The 14,858-nt window shown below is 39.6% G+C and overlaps 1 protein-coding gene across 2 annotated transcripts in view; it reads left to right on the forward strand.

Moving 5' to 3' along the window:
* Nucleotides 1-14,858, forward strand: part of SUGCT (succinyl-CoA:glutarate-CoA transferase) — an 863,222-nt gene that overhangs the window by 790,944 nt on the left and 57,420 nt on the right. The gene's annotated exons all lie outside the window — the stretch shown is intronic.

Here is a 14,858-nt window from a genome sequence, read left to right on the forward strand (position 1 = left end):
ATAAGAAGCTTTGAAATATACTACTAATGGACATTACTGTATTTCTTTGGAGAGGGTAAAGAAAATTGTAGCGTCCATTTGGGGGGGGATCCGGTTAAAAATCACTATTTCTGGGGATAGAAAAATGAACTATATTTCCCTGTCTAGGATTGCCCTTATATATAGCCAAACATGGTTGCAATGGCATTGCCACAGACAAAAGGGAAAGCCAGAAAGACAATGACCCACAGGCTACCTCTGGCAACAGTACCCAGTTATCTAGGACCCTGAGAATCTTTTCAGCCTGATTGGCTGAACTGTGCAAGGGAAAAGGTCTGAAACAACAGCAAACTAAGGTGTCCCATTCTTAAAAACATGACTGGAAATATCCAGTCACTACGGCTTTCTTCCACCTCTGGGCCAATGATTCCCATCTTCTGAATCCCACACATTTTGTCTGGTTTTCCGCCTTTACTTCCTGGAAAACCCTAATTGAAAGCATGTGGATGTCGTACTCAGGCAGAGGTGGCGCTCAGGACTTGTTAAGCGAATCTGTGAGCTTAACTCACTGACAAAGTCCTGGACAGATGACAGTGATCAAACCTCAGTGTTCTATGCAGCTACTCTCGTCTGACAGGTAACGTGAGGTGCAGTGAGCAGCTTGGTGGGTCTCTGTGTGGGTGCATTTCTGGGGGAAATTTTACTAACTTGGGAGAAAGAGCCCTCAGATCTAGAATAGTGTGGGGGAGAAAGCGGCCTTTGCCAGTAGTCAGAGTTAAAACTTAATGTCCTGTGCAAAACGAAAGTAGATTTACGCTACTCATCCCTGTGAAATAAGAACTCTTACTGAATTCTTGTTCTCTCTCTCTTAGGACACATAGTAGAGTTCAGCAACACTGGCAGGTCTTTTCATGACTTTTGTGCCAGGTTAAATTTGATGCTCAATAATCATCATAATAAGCTCTTACGTGTGAACCACTATTCCCAGTAGGGTTACATGCACTAACTCAGGGATAAATGTACCTGGGAGGCCTACCGAACCTGCTGCCTGTCAGTGTGCACACACTCACGTATCCTCCAGCCTGCTACGCTCAGTGTCACTCAGTGCAACTGTGCCATGGTTACCACAGCACGACTTTCAGATCATGGCCCTAAAACTCATGGGCCTTATGACTTTTGAGATCCTCCAAGGGGTACAGGGGCAGAAAAAAAGACCCTAGTCCCATCATTTCAACCTTTGCACTCGCTCTAGAAATAACAGGGTTCGCAAAGGGATTAGCTCAGTTTAAAGGTGGTCACTCGCCTCCCGGGAAGTCTACTCAGGTTGCTATCTCAGCAAGAGCAGTTTTCATCTGTTAAAAGTCCTAAGAATATATACTTCTAAAAAAGAGGACCTTAACCCCAGCAGATATTTCTGTGTGTAGATGTACAGATATTTCTTTTTTTTCCTTTTTTTTCAATATAATATAATATAATATTTATTGGGGTGACATATGTTAGTAAAATTACATAGATTTCAGGTGTACAATTCTGTATTACATCATCTATAAATCCCATTGTGTGTTCACCACCCAGAGTCAGTTCTCCTTCCATCACCATATATTTGATCCCCCTTAACCTCATCACCCACCCCCCACCCCCTTACCCTCTGGTAACCACTAAATTATTGTCTGTGTCTATGAGTTTTTGTTTCTCATTTGTTTGTCTTGTTCTTTTGTTGTTTTTGGTTTATATACCACATATCAGTGAAATCATAGGGTTCTCTGCTTTTCCTGTCTGACTTATATACACAATGGAATACTATTTGGCCATAAGAAAAGATGATATAGGAACATTTGTGACAACATGGATGGATCTTGAGAGTATAATGCTAAGTGAAATAAGACAGAAAAAGCAGAGAACCATATGATTTCACAGATATTTCTGTGTGTAAAAGTACAGATACAAACTACCATTCCAGTTTGTACAGATACAAACTGCCATCAAAGGATAAATGGAGTCCTGAAGTCATTGATGAAGTAGGTCAAAAGCAACTCTCCCCAAAACCATAGCTGAGGAAAATGACAGCGCTGAAAGGGCTTGGGTTTAACCACTTAGGGGAGCAGCCAGCACACTGTTGAGACCTAAAGGACACTGGGAGAGAGAAAAGTCCCCCTGTAAATAAACTATGGCTTGTTGGAGATACTGAAAAATGTTGGGAAATGAGTGACACCCATTTCCATTTAAATTTCAGATCGTCCTTGGACAAATGAAAGAAGTATGAGAGATGTCCTGGGTGATTTATATGACTCCAGCAGGAGTTAAAAAACTATATTAGTTGGAACATATTCACTTGGTGGAACATATTAGTTGGAACATATTCACATATTCCACTAATGGTAAAAACCCACCTTATAAACAAATTCAGTGAAAAATGTAATTCCTCCAAATGAGAAGATATAAGAGGAACCATACAGTTCACTTGTTTGGTTTACTTGGAGAATTTTCAAAGTATTGGAGTAGAGAGGACAGGGACGTATATCTTCGTATTTGTCTATTAACCCATGATGAGGTGACCTCTGCATCTCATTGGCTCGCTCAGTCCTCTGCATTTATCTGACCATAACAGTTATCCCACACTGAGTTATGATTGCTGGTCACCCATTGTTCTCTTCCCTGAAACTGTAACATCCTTGTGGGTGTCTTAGTCACCACTGTATCTCCAGTGCTTATGATGGTGAGTACTCTACAGGAGATACACAATAAGTATCCGATGGATAGACATTCTCTCATCCACCAGATTACATGTTCTGTGGGAGAGGAATGTTCTGTTACTCATGGTGCCTGCAACAGTCTTCTAAGATAGTCGCCATCGATTCCTCCTTCCCTACATATATGGGCCTTTCTTCCCTCAGGACATGCACTTGTTTTCCCTTTCCCTGAAATCTAGGCTGGCCAAGTGACTTGCTCTTTTTTTTTTTTTAACTTTTTATTTTAAATAATTTAGATTTGGAAAACATTACAAAAAATGTATATAGAATTACCATATACTATTCATTCAGTTTCCACTAATGGTAACATTTTATATGACCAATATATAACTATCTAAGTCAGATAACTAACATTAATATGATGCTATTAGTTAATCTACAAACATTATTCAAATATTACTAGTTATATCACTTTGGTAGACAGCCTTCTAAGACAGACCCCAGGATTCCCAGCTCCTGATGTACACACAGTCTCTCCCTCTTATTCAATCAAACACAAATCTAAGTGCTATTATGGGAGGATTTTGCAGTTGTAATTAAGGTCCAAAATCAGCTGACTTTAAAATAAGGAATATTATCTGAGTGGACCTGACCTAATCACATGAGTCCCTTAAATCTAGGTCTAAAACAAACAAAGAAACAAAAACTCATAGACAATAGTCTAGTAGTTACCAGAGGGGAAGGGGAAAAGGGGGGTGGTAGATGAGGGTAAATGGGATCAAATATATGGTGATGGAAGGAGAACTGACTCTGGGTGGTGAACACACAATGCAATCTATAGATGATGTATTATAGAATTGTACACTTGAAACCTATATAATTTTACTAACCAATGTCACCCCAATAAATTTAATAAGTAAATAAAATAAATAAATAAATCTGGGTCTAGAGGTCAAAGATTTTAGTTCGGAGGTTTGAAGCACAAAGGGAATTTGACATGACAGAACTTTCCAAAAAGATATGCTGTCAAAAAAATGATACACTTTGACCAACAAAAAGAATGTGGTAGAAGTTATGCTGTGTCAGTGTAGGCCAAGCCTCGAAGAGGTTTGGCATCTTCTACTTTTGCTTTTGGAAATCAACCGCCATGAAAGAAGTCTGGCCACTATCTCAGAGAAAGAAAGGCCCCTTGGAGAAGCACAAAGACACCTGGCATGTGAGTGAAGCTCCTTGGACCTCCAGCTCACTTCTGCGACTACGTGACTACAGCTGAGTAAGTGCCCCCAGCCACTGCCACAGGGAGCTGAACTGCCCAGCTGAACATCATCCAAAATGCTGATCCACATAAACTGATGGGGTTGTAATCCACTGCTTTGAGGTGGTTTGTTGTGTAGCAAGCAATATGTAAGTAAATGTCTAACTCAGAGAAGGAGTTCAGTAAATATTTAATGAACGTAGTTTGGTGAATAGTGTTTGTGAAATCTTGGCTGATTGAAATGGGGAAAGATATGTTCTGGTTTATTAATTATTTTTTCTATTGAAATAAGGCAACTCAAAACCTGCTTTTGTTGAAAGTTATTCTGAAATGAATCCCACTGTTGTCACTTAAGAAATGGAACATGTTGAATCATTTTGATGATGTGGTGCCTCAGGGTCATTATACTGACCAGAGGCAAATCCTTTCCCATCCTTAGATGAAACTGTGGACACTTGACCAGTAATTGCCATGTTTTTGATCTTGGAAGAGGTTAAGCTTAGGAAAGGTTACTGAAGGTTTTCCATCGTAGGCAGCCTCTAAGGTAACCCTGCTTCACAGCCTTGTGCGGTCCATTCTTCCGACATTGGGCCAAGGTTGGTCTGTGGGAACCATAACATATAGCACAAGTGATTAGGTTTGGTGATTAGGCTTTGAAAAGCCAAAGCTTCGCTTTGGTTCTCTCTCTCTCTCTTTCTCTCTCTCTCTCTTACACACTCTAGGGAAGCCAATTGCCGTGGAGTAAACAGCTCAGACAGGGGACCACATGACAAGGAACTGAAGCCTCTGGCAAACTGCCAGTGAGCAGCTCAAGCCTGCTGGCATGTCAAAAACATGAATGGGTTTCAAAGCAGATTCCCTCAGTGTAGACTGAAGAAGACTGTAGGCCCCCAACCAAGTTATTGACATCTTAGAACTCCCAGATCCTTGACCCTCAGAAACTGTGTGACAAAACAAATATTTGTTGTTTCAACTTTAATTTTAATAAAATTAGGTTAGCTTTGGTTTGGGGCAATTTGTTACAGAGCACTAGATAATAAATATAGTTCTCCATTAGATTATGGTAAAAAATCATTTTTAATGTATGACTTTCTGTTTTGACTTTCAATGTTTTCATTTTTGCCAGTGATCAGCATTCTTTGTTAAGTGTGGTACACCTTTACAGCCTTACAGGCGGTGAGGGCCTTATAGGAATAAGGGATGGTGTTGCCTGCTGTATGTTAACCATTTGTGAGAGTGCAGGATAGAAATCACAACAGCAACAGAGTCAGTGAGGGGGCAGGAGCATGCAGAACCTGTGAGGGCCCCTCAGAACAGGCGCCATGTCACAGTGCTTCTCAAGGGGGAGGACAGCATTTCCCCACACCCACCCCTCTCACCCTCATCCCCACCCCCCCGCTGTGGGACATTTGGCTATATCTAGAGAAAGTTTTGGTTTTCATAACCGGGGCCACATGGGGGACAGTTAGCAGCTGACATCTGGTGAGTGGAGGCCAGGGATGGTGCTGAACAAGAGCAACGCCCCGGCTGGCCCCGCAGCACAGAACTGTTCAGCCTGAAGTGTCAGAAGAGCTCATGTTGAGAAGCCCTGTTCTAAAGGAAGCTGATCCATGAGACAGAAGAGCAGGTGCCTGACTTGTCACCTCTCTGTCCTTTTTAGTGTTTTTTTTTTGTTAATTTTTACATTATATAAGTTTAAGGGAGGAGGGAGATGAGCTTACTGAGGTATAATATGATCCTCAAAAAGCCTACAATTTTTTTTTAATGGAAATGTGAAATCCTTGTTAAGAGTTCTTGTGATACGTGTGTTTCTAAAGTGGAGGGAGCCAAATATTCTAGTTAATGGTGGGAGCCCATAAGCTATTCAGGTGCAGTTACATTAAGGACATAAATCAAATTTCAGGAAAAACCTTAGTCCTTAGTATAATCAGAGTACTGATTATGCAGAGACATACCCAAGGGACGCTGGCCAAGCCATAATCCCTCCTGGGCCATTGTTTACTCTGTGGAGTAAGGGGCTTTAATGAGATGACTTCTGACATCCTTATTTCAGGTTCACACGTTCTATGGTCTTTCATTTAGGGTCATACCATGGACGTACAGACACTGCCAGAAGTATAGACGGAACTGGCAGACAGTTTTGAACAATACAGTTGAAAGGAAAAACAAACTTTAAATGAGGAATTAGGAGTACTCTTTTGGGTATCTGGTTTTCCAGAACTGTAGGGAAGTAGAATATTTGCAAAAGTTAACAAACGTACTGTGGGATAATCCACACATTCCTTTGCACATCTTCCTACGCCTTTGATGTGTGCCCTCTGCAGATGTCTACTCTGGGGATGAGTTGAGATATGATTGAGGCAGAGAGAAGGACTCAGGTTGCAGCCTCAGCAGAACCCAGATGACCCCTTGACTACATGCCCAGAAATCTCCCCTGCACCCCTGAAAACCTGCAGATCTGGATGTCATAGGCTGTCTACAACATGGAGCTTTTCAAGGGGACCTGAGGACCTGAAAAGGAGAAAAGGCTGTGTGCAAAACATTAATCAGCATTTGCAATTCTCCAATTGTTCTGACAAGGTGAAAGTGAGGACCAAAAACTCACCAACAAACTTCCCATTGGAAAAAGTAACCTCACCAGAGGAAATGATATTTCAAAGAATTGAAAGGAAGAAGAACATTTAAAGGTCATAAGATAGAATTTAAGCCTAAATGATGACTTTTACTTGGCTGTAATTCTCAACTCTGTAGACCTAAGTAAGTTACACCTAGAAGATATGCAAAGGGAGGGCCATCTGGCAACCAGACTCCTGTACCAGTGTGACGATATTACTCAACTATCAGAAAACAGCCAGGCTCCCGGATCCACCCATCCCTTTCCAGGTCCAGATTCACTGTTTTAACCCTGCCCTTCTTGCTTCCTGTCCTTCTTGCCGTCTGCCATTCCTGTCCTTTCTTCTACACCCAGTTTAAAAAGTCACCTATCTACTAAGACTTTTAAAAATATGTTCTAGTCCATTCTGATTATAATGGATTACTCCTTTAGTCTGCTCAGTACTTGTGCCTGATTTTATTTTGCCATCAATAACATTGGTGAAGAGCTTGTGTTTGTTAAGCTTTGGACAGATAGAGAGGATTGATTGGGACATGGTGCTCAACATCAAGAAACTGGAAATCGAACTGGAAGGAAAGACAATTATACTAACTTGATGCAGACTACCGATACCTCCTGGTACTACATAAGAAATGCCAGCACTATTGGAGTTCAGAGGGGAGAATGATCTCTGTAACCTGGCGTGTTTAGGAAAGTTATTATGTCGGAAACAAACCTTCATCTTCAAAGAAGAATGAGATTTAAATGAGAGGAGGCTTGAAGGGTATTACATGCAGAGGTGAGCAAGCCATGCAGGCAGGAAAACCATGGCATAGTTGGAAATAGAGATCTTGAGTGAACAAATTTAAAGAGCATTTGAGTAGTTAAAGAAGGCCACCATAATGGCAATAGATTGGAAGATGGGAGAGGAGCAGCTTTTAGAGGGTAGTTGGAGGCCTTGAAAGTCAAGAGTAATTTTTCTGTGGACATTGGAATGCCGGTGTGGATTTTCCAACAAGGAATTGACCTGCCCAATGTTGTAAGGGCTTGGACCAAAAGTTAGCAGTCTTTTATGTGCTCTGTACATTTTGTTCCATCGATCTATGTTGTATTGGCGTAACCAGATTATAAATGACGAGTAAACCAGTAGTTTTTTCCTTAGTTTTATAGCATGTGTCTTCTTGCCTGCAGAATGCTCAGGATTAAGCATTTGTTGGTGAGTAAATGTCATTGTTCTTATTCCTCTATAAATTTTTATCAGGCTTAGATGCTCCAAATGGGTTATAAACACCTAGCATTGGTATGGGCAATTGTGTAAGAATTTGTGGTACATAGTACAGTCTCTATATAATATAGTCTCTAGGGCTAAGGGTGCAGAGCCACCTAGATCAGACTAATCATGTTTTAGCAGTGAATCCTGCGGGTTGTGTTGGAAGATGGAATCTTAAGAAGCCACTACCATACTTTCAGAGCTCTAGAAACTTACCACCTCATCGGGTTTCAAAATTCATCCTTCTCTGGAAGAAGATGTATTTATACAAGGTCATGGTAGTGGTTACAGTCAACACATGGGAGAAATTGACACTAAGTCTGAAAAACTCTGAGGCCATCTGTCTGCCTGCTCCATGGAAAGTATCAGCCCCTAGTACAGATTTAGGCTGAGCCCATATGCCAATATGCAAAACGGCGCTGCAGTTAATTATGGGATTCTCCCCGGTCAGTTCAGTCACGGCCAATTAAAATGGCTATAGCAATTTCCTTAAGCCCTGAATTCTAGGTTGCCTTGTTCTATCTACTATTTAACACTTTACTGTCCATACACATGCCGTAGTTTCCAAGATAGATTTGAAGTTTCTTAAACATAGACTTTGCGTCCTACACTTTTTTTGTGTTATGCTCAGCACCTGGCACAAAACAAGAAAATGAGTTAGTGCTCAGAAAATAGTTGTCGAATTGGTCTGTTGAGAAAACTCACTCTCTCAGAAATGTGAAAGACCAGCTTTTCTGTCAAAATCGTTGTTCAGCAGTGAAGATGCACTCCTGGCCTGTCATCGGGAAGACTTGCAGAAGAGCTAAAGGCAGTTCTATGTACCTAAAGCTTACAAAGTTTACAAAGGGGCCAAAAGGAAGAGTACAAATGGAATAGTGCCGCTTTTCAGTTCTGTCCAGGACATTGATGGAGCTGTGCCTGTGCCCTCGGCCAATTTCTATAACTGATCATTTTACCTTCCCCTCCCCAGCACAAGTGGAGTCCCAGAATCCTTTCAAAGTACCACTTTAGACCATCACTATAAAGGAATCTTACATGACACAAAAAAATAAAATCCATCTGCCATTTCAAGACTTTGAAGTGATAGCCAGTTGCATCTTTGGAAAAACTCTGTAAGACTAAGGGTAATGTAATGTGGACAAAAATGCAAATAAGAGGTGACCTTTTCTGGACATTTAAATAGTCTTTCCCTATGTCCATTTCTCCTCCAAAGATGAATCCATGCCAGTCACAGTGGCTCTCTTCTGCTTGCAGTGGTAATTTTAGAATGAGCTTGTGACCCAGTTCTGGCCAATGAGATGAGAGAAGTCTACTGGAATGTTTCTGGAAAGTTTGCTCTGCCTTTTCTTATTGAATATGAACAAGAAATACTGTAGTCTTAGTTGTCATAGAAAGCCAAAATGTGACCAGGAGAAGAAGCAGCTTTGGGATAAATCACTGCCAAGAATAACATATGAGAGGGGGGAAAGAACCTGGATTTTTGACAATCCATCAAATTGTCAATCATTTTGTGCTGGAAGCCTACTCTTCTGGATTCCGGCCTATATGAAACACACATTTACTTCTTGTGTTAGCCAGTTTGAGTTACTGTTTTTGTTGTTTCAACCACAGTATCTCTGGGCAGGGGAATATCCTAACTTTACAGAGATTATCTCAATTAATCTTCATAGAAACTCTGTAAGGTTGACACTATCTTCATCCCCATTTATCAGGGCAGGAAATTGGAAATTAAATTGCTCACGTAGCATTCCTCAGGTCACAGAGCACTTATGCTTTGGAGCTGTCATGTGTACTCAGGAAGTCACATTCTTAAGCATTATGCTAGAGTCAAGCTGTCAATTTATTTCATGGAAAAAGAAACAAGAAAGATAATAAAGTAGGAAATGTACAGTCTGCATGTTGAAGTTTCTAGAAAGTTGTTTTAACACATTAAAGGAAAGATTATTTGTCTCTACCAAGTTAAAGAAGCTAATGTCATCCAATGACATAGAAGTCTATTTATGAAAAGTATTTAATTTGGCTTCTTTCCTTTTAGCAGGCTGCAGCTATGTTTTAGAAGAAAGGAAAGCTTCCATCCACCATAAATCAGAGGTTCCTTTTCCAACGCCTCATAGGTTGTGTCTGTCCCATGGAAGGTGGAGTTGGCACTTTGGGCGGGTAAAGCCCTTTAGGGTGGGTTAGGGAATCATTAATGCTGAATGTGTGTGTGTGTGTGTGTGTGTGTGTGTGTGCGCGCGCGCGCGCGCGCTGCTTCCTTCCAGGGCTGCCACACTTGACAAATGCTGCTCAGAGCCACAGTTCCCACTGTGAACAGACACTATCTGCAATCATTTCTCCTGGAGGGGCCTGTGAAGCCTGGAGCCATTCCAGGATTCCACATCGTCAGCGTTCTCATTTCCCTGGGATCAGCTATCCTTCTCCTTCTCTTTCTCTTTCTCCTTCTCCTTCTCCTTCTCCTTCTCCTTCTCCTTCTCCTTCTCCTTCTCCTTCTCCTTCTCCTTCTCCTTCTCCTTCTCCTTCTCCTTTTTTTTGAAAGAAGGAGAATTCATAAAAGCTTTTCTCTTCTTCAATATATATGTATATTTTCCCCACTTTTTTACTTAGAGCCTGAATTGAGTTAAAAAACATTTAAAGTTGAGGCCTACTTATTATTTTTTTGAAGGAATATCTTCCTTTTGTGTATTGATCCTTTTAACCCATTTGAAGTCTCCTTAGGCCAAAGGATATTCTCAGATGAACAAAGTTTCTCTTGAATTATTGCTTGTAATCAACACTTTAAATGATTTTTAAATAAAATGTAATAAAAAAATTTAGCAAGAGCTTCCTAAAAGCATCCCAAATGTGTGTCTGTGTCTGTTTACTGGAAATCACATGTGATTTCAAGTTCATCATTGGATATTCCCCCCAAATCATTACCAAATGGTTTCTAAGCACGTTGATAAGCATTTTTAGACATAGCCTGTGTGAAAGCAATTTTGACATATTGTGTGGATTTTCAATAATGTACTGCAGGCACTAATGAGTACTCAGTGAATGGGGTGTATGTGTGTGAAAACTCTTCTCAGCATACAAACCTTTTCTTTTTACAAAAATTTCAACTAACTCTCATCTGAAAACCATGAGCTTTCGAAACTAAAATGACAGGAACTTCTCTAGGGAATTGACTAAACAGATCTTTAGTTTTCTTTTGTTGTTGTTGTTGTTTTTTTTTGTTTGTTTGTTTTGTTTTTTTTGGAAGCTTAACCTTTCTACACCAAGTGCTAACAATTAATATAAAGACTAGAATTTGAAATTTTCAGTTCTAGAAATGAAAGCCTGGCTGAGTTATTGGCTACTTGAGGATTTACTTCTCATGATGCTGAACCTTCTTTGCTCTTACGTTTCTGAAATAAGCTCATCACATTGAATTGTTTCTGCACATGTACACACACGTCATATGCTCTGAAAATGCCTGGTGACAAAACCAGACATGATGAAACACTGGAGATCTAAACAAAGCTCTGCTGTGCCCCCTTCTCTCAGATCAATTATGATTCCACCCTCCACTTGTTCACTTAGTTCTATTTCTCTTCTGTGTGCCCCCAATACTTCCTTCACCTTCCCAGTGATGAAAGGTATTATTTTCATCTTTCTTTTCAACTGGGGCCTACATTATCTTGTTTTACGTTTTTTTTTGTTGTTGTTTGGTTGGGATAGAGTGGGGGTTGGGATTGAATTTTAATTTCTACAGTACTTTCTGTATCTTTCATTTTTCCTTTTTCATAGAATCCAGTCTTGTTTTCTGGATGCCATCTTGTTTCAAATCTCTCTGAGATTGTTAATCAAAAGTATTTCCTCTTTCAAAAAATGTTATCCTCTGTTTCCTTATTATTCCTATTTTCTCTGGTATCATTTTCCCTCTGTGTTTATCTCTGTTATGGGACAGGTTTTCTCTGGTTTTATGGTGATACTTAGTAGTTTAGTCACATTTACAAATGGAGCAAAGGTGACCTGGTTGACATCCCTCTATGGGCAGGGCAGATTGTTTGGTAGGCTTCATTTTAGGGTGAACATGTGGGGAGTTGGTCATTACATTGAAATGCCTGATTTGGGAGTGTATTGCCCTTTGGCATTGGCTGTCCTGGTTTTCTCAAACAGGTTTGTTTTGTTTTGTTTTACAAAAAGTAAGTTGTTATATTTTACCTGGAAGGTACAAATTAGGTATAATTTTATGTGTAAGTGTGTAGACGGGTGAGTGGTGCAAAGTCAACTGTTGCTTATACAGACTTTTACTTATACCCTGTTGTCAGCTCTGTGCTGTTCCCTATTGGGCAGATCAACAATCTTTTCAAGCCTACTGTCCCCACCCTCCAACCCTCAGCACACACACACACACACACACACACACACACACAGCTTACTTTCTAAATTACTACTCACCCAAACACTTTACATCTTCCAGAGATGTTGGAATTTTCTTGTTTACTGGTGACTCACATAATGTCCGATCTGTCATTTTTTGTTAATGTCTTTTATCTTATTTGATATGATCAAAAATTATTTACAGGGAAAAATTTAAAACACATATAACATTAGAGATAACAGTATAACTATTTCCTGTGCACTCATTATCCAGCTTCAACAATTATCAATATTTTGTGAAAAAATTTTCCATCTCCTTCCATCTTTTTTCTTAGAATATTCAAAAGCACACCAAGACAGCATGTCATTTAACCCATAAATACCTCAGTTTACATTTTTCAGATATTTGCAAAGATACAATTTATTTAAGATGTTATTTCAACTATTATTTTATTTATTTTTATTTTTGTATTATTAGTTTCAGGTGTATAAAACAACATAATGATTAGATTTTACATCCCTCACAAAGTTATAACCTCCCCATCCACTACCCCTCTGACATTGTATATAGCTGTTACTATACCATTGATTCTATTCTCTGTGCTGTACTTTACATCCCCTGACGAGATATATATATATATATTATAGTTGGTATTCAATATTATTCTACATTTTTAACTGAGATATACATGCATATAGGATCATTTTCACATTGAACAAAATAAACAATTCCTTAATATTACATTACATACAAATAAAACATTATTCAAATTGTTTCAGTTATCCCAAAAGTGACATTTTATACTTTGAATTGTTTGAATTGAGATGCAATCATGGCGCACAACATGTCCTTAATGGTTACATTTCTTAAGGTTCTTTTATTCTATCACAGGATTTTTAAATGTGTTTTTTATATGAAATTAACCAGCTTTGCTATGGTAACACATGACCTCCAAATCTCAACTGCTATAGCAAACAAGGTTAAAAGTTGTTATGTCCGGCTCACATTGCACGTCATCTGCAGCTGAGCAGTGGTTCAGTCTCTCTCCGTGTGTCTTTTTATTCTGGGACCCAGGCTACTTGTGTGAGTATCTTCTCATGGCAGAAGTCAAAGGGCCACAAAGCCAGCAATGACATGACCAGCAAACTTTGCTTAGACATCGCATAGTCTCCTTTACTCACCCGCCATTGGTCAAAGCAAGTCACGAGGCCAAGTCAACATCAGGGGGGACAGAAATGTGTACAGTTCCTCCAGGAAAATGGCCAACCAAAATGCAGTGGGCACAAATGTATGAACGTTTTCCAAGTGTATAATCCTTATTCTTATAGGAAGGGGGAATGAATAATTGCACAATAATAAAATCCACTGCACATGCCTTTGATCAATTAGAGAACCTAGGTCATTTATTTTGTGGACTAGCCCACATTGTGGATTTCTCTAATTAATTCCTCATGCTATTATTTCATTTATTCTTTTATATCCGAAAAACTGATATTTAAATATAGAGGATTGATTGGATTTGGGTTTGATATTTCTTTAGGCAAAAGTACTTCATAGATGTTCTTCAGATGTACTTCCTATTGCACCACCTCTGAGGCCACAATATAGTTGATTAACCCATTTTACTCATAATGATAAGTTTGATCAATGGGCTCATTGGTATGAGTCTGGTGTTTTAATTATAAAGTTCCTCATCAACATTTCATCTATGGTTTCAGCATCCATTCATCATTATTGTCTAGATTCATTGTTTCATTAAAGACTGCAAAATGATGATTTTCCCCCTAAGTCAATCTATCTTTATAAGCAAAACTAATAAAATGTTATGATAAAACTGCCATACTGAATCATAGCTACTGTATTTATATTTTGGGGTTTGAGTAAAATTTCAACTGAAAATTTTTTTTATTAAAAACAGTTTATAAATCAGTGTGTTAGAGGATCTCTTGGATACCTTCCAGCTCTAATGCTTTGTAATTCATGACAAAACAAAAAATACAGCTGATAGAAGTTCTGTTGTGAGTGTACGAAGTCGCCAGTTAGATTCTCCCTCTGGCCTAGAGGATTATGGTGAAAACATGGAGGGCCCCCCTGAACAATAGCTTCGTGTAGGGTGGAAAGAGAGTGACCCTCCAGCCTTCAGTCTTAGAAGCCATGCAGAATGATTATGATGCCATATTGTGCAAGTACACCCCAATGCAGGATATAAAACTGGTATCACAAAGCAGAACAAAAATAACCTCTACCCTTCTCTTCCCCCATGCTCCACTATGGTGCCTTTAGCTTCCTCTAAAGTATCCTGCATCTATCCCGTGTTCTCATGGGTAACATGTTCTTCCCTGTTCTCAGAAACATGAAGGCATCCATCATTAATCTCTTACTTATCATGACCCATCATGCAAAACTGTGAAACTCTCACCTGCCACTATTGAAAACACAGCTCTATGTTCTCAGAGCCCCCGATGTGCTGCTCTGATAACCTTTAAAGTGGGAAGAGCTCCTCCATATTTATGTTCCATTTCATTACATGAATTGAAAAGCAATTCTCTTGGGCACGCAAAGATTTATAGAGATTTTAGTGGAACAACTCTCGAAGTTGAATCCATTGCCTCCTCTTTTGTGACTCAGGCCCATGTTTATGGAACTTAGGAGAACAATCGGAATGACAGCACTTTACTACATATTAAATGCTCCTTCTCTTGCTTTGGCGAGGACATGCATGTGGCTCC

Source organism: Rhinolophus hipposideros, assembly GCF_964194185.1.
Source record: "Rhinolophus hipposideros genome assembly, chromosome: 18".
Taxonomy (NCBI): Eukaryota; Metazoa; Chordata; class Mammalia; order Chiroptera; family Rhinolophidae; genus Rhinolophus; species Rhinolophus hipposideros.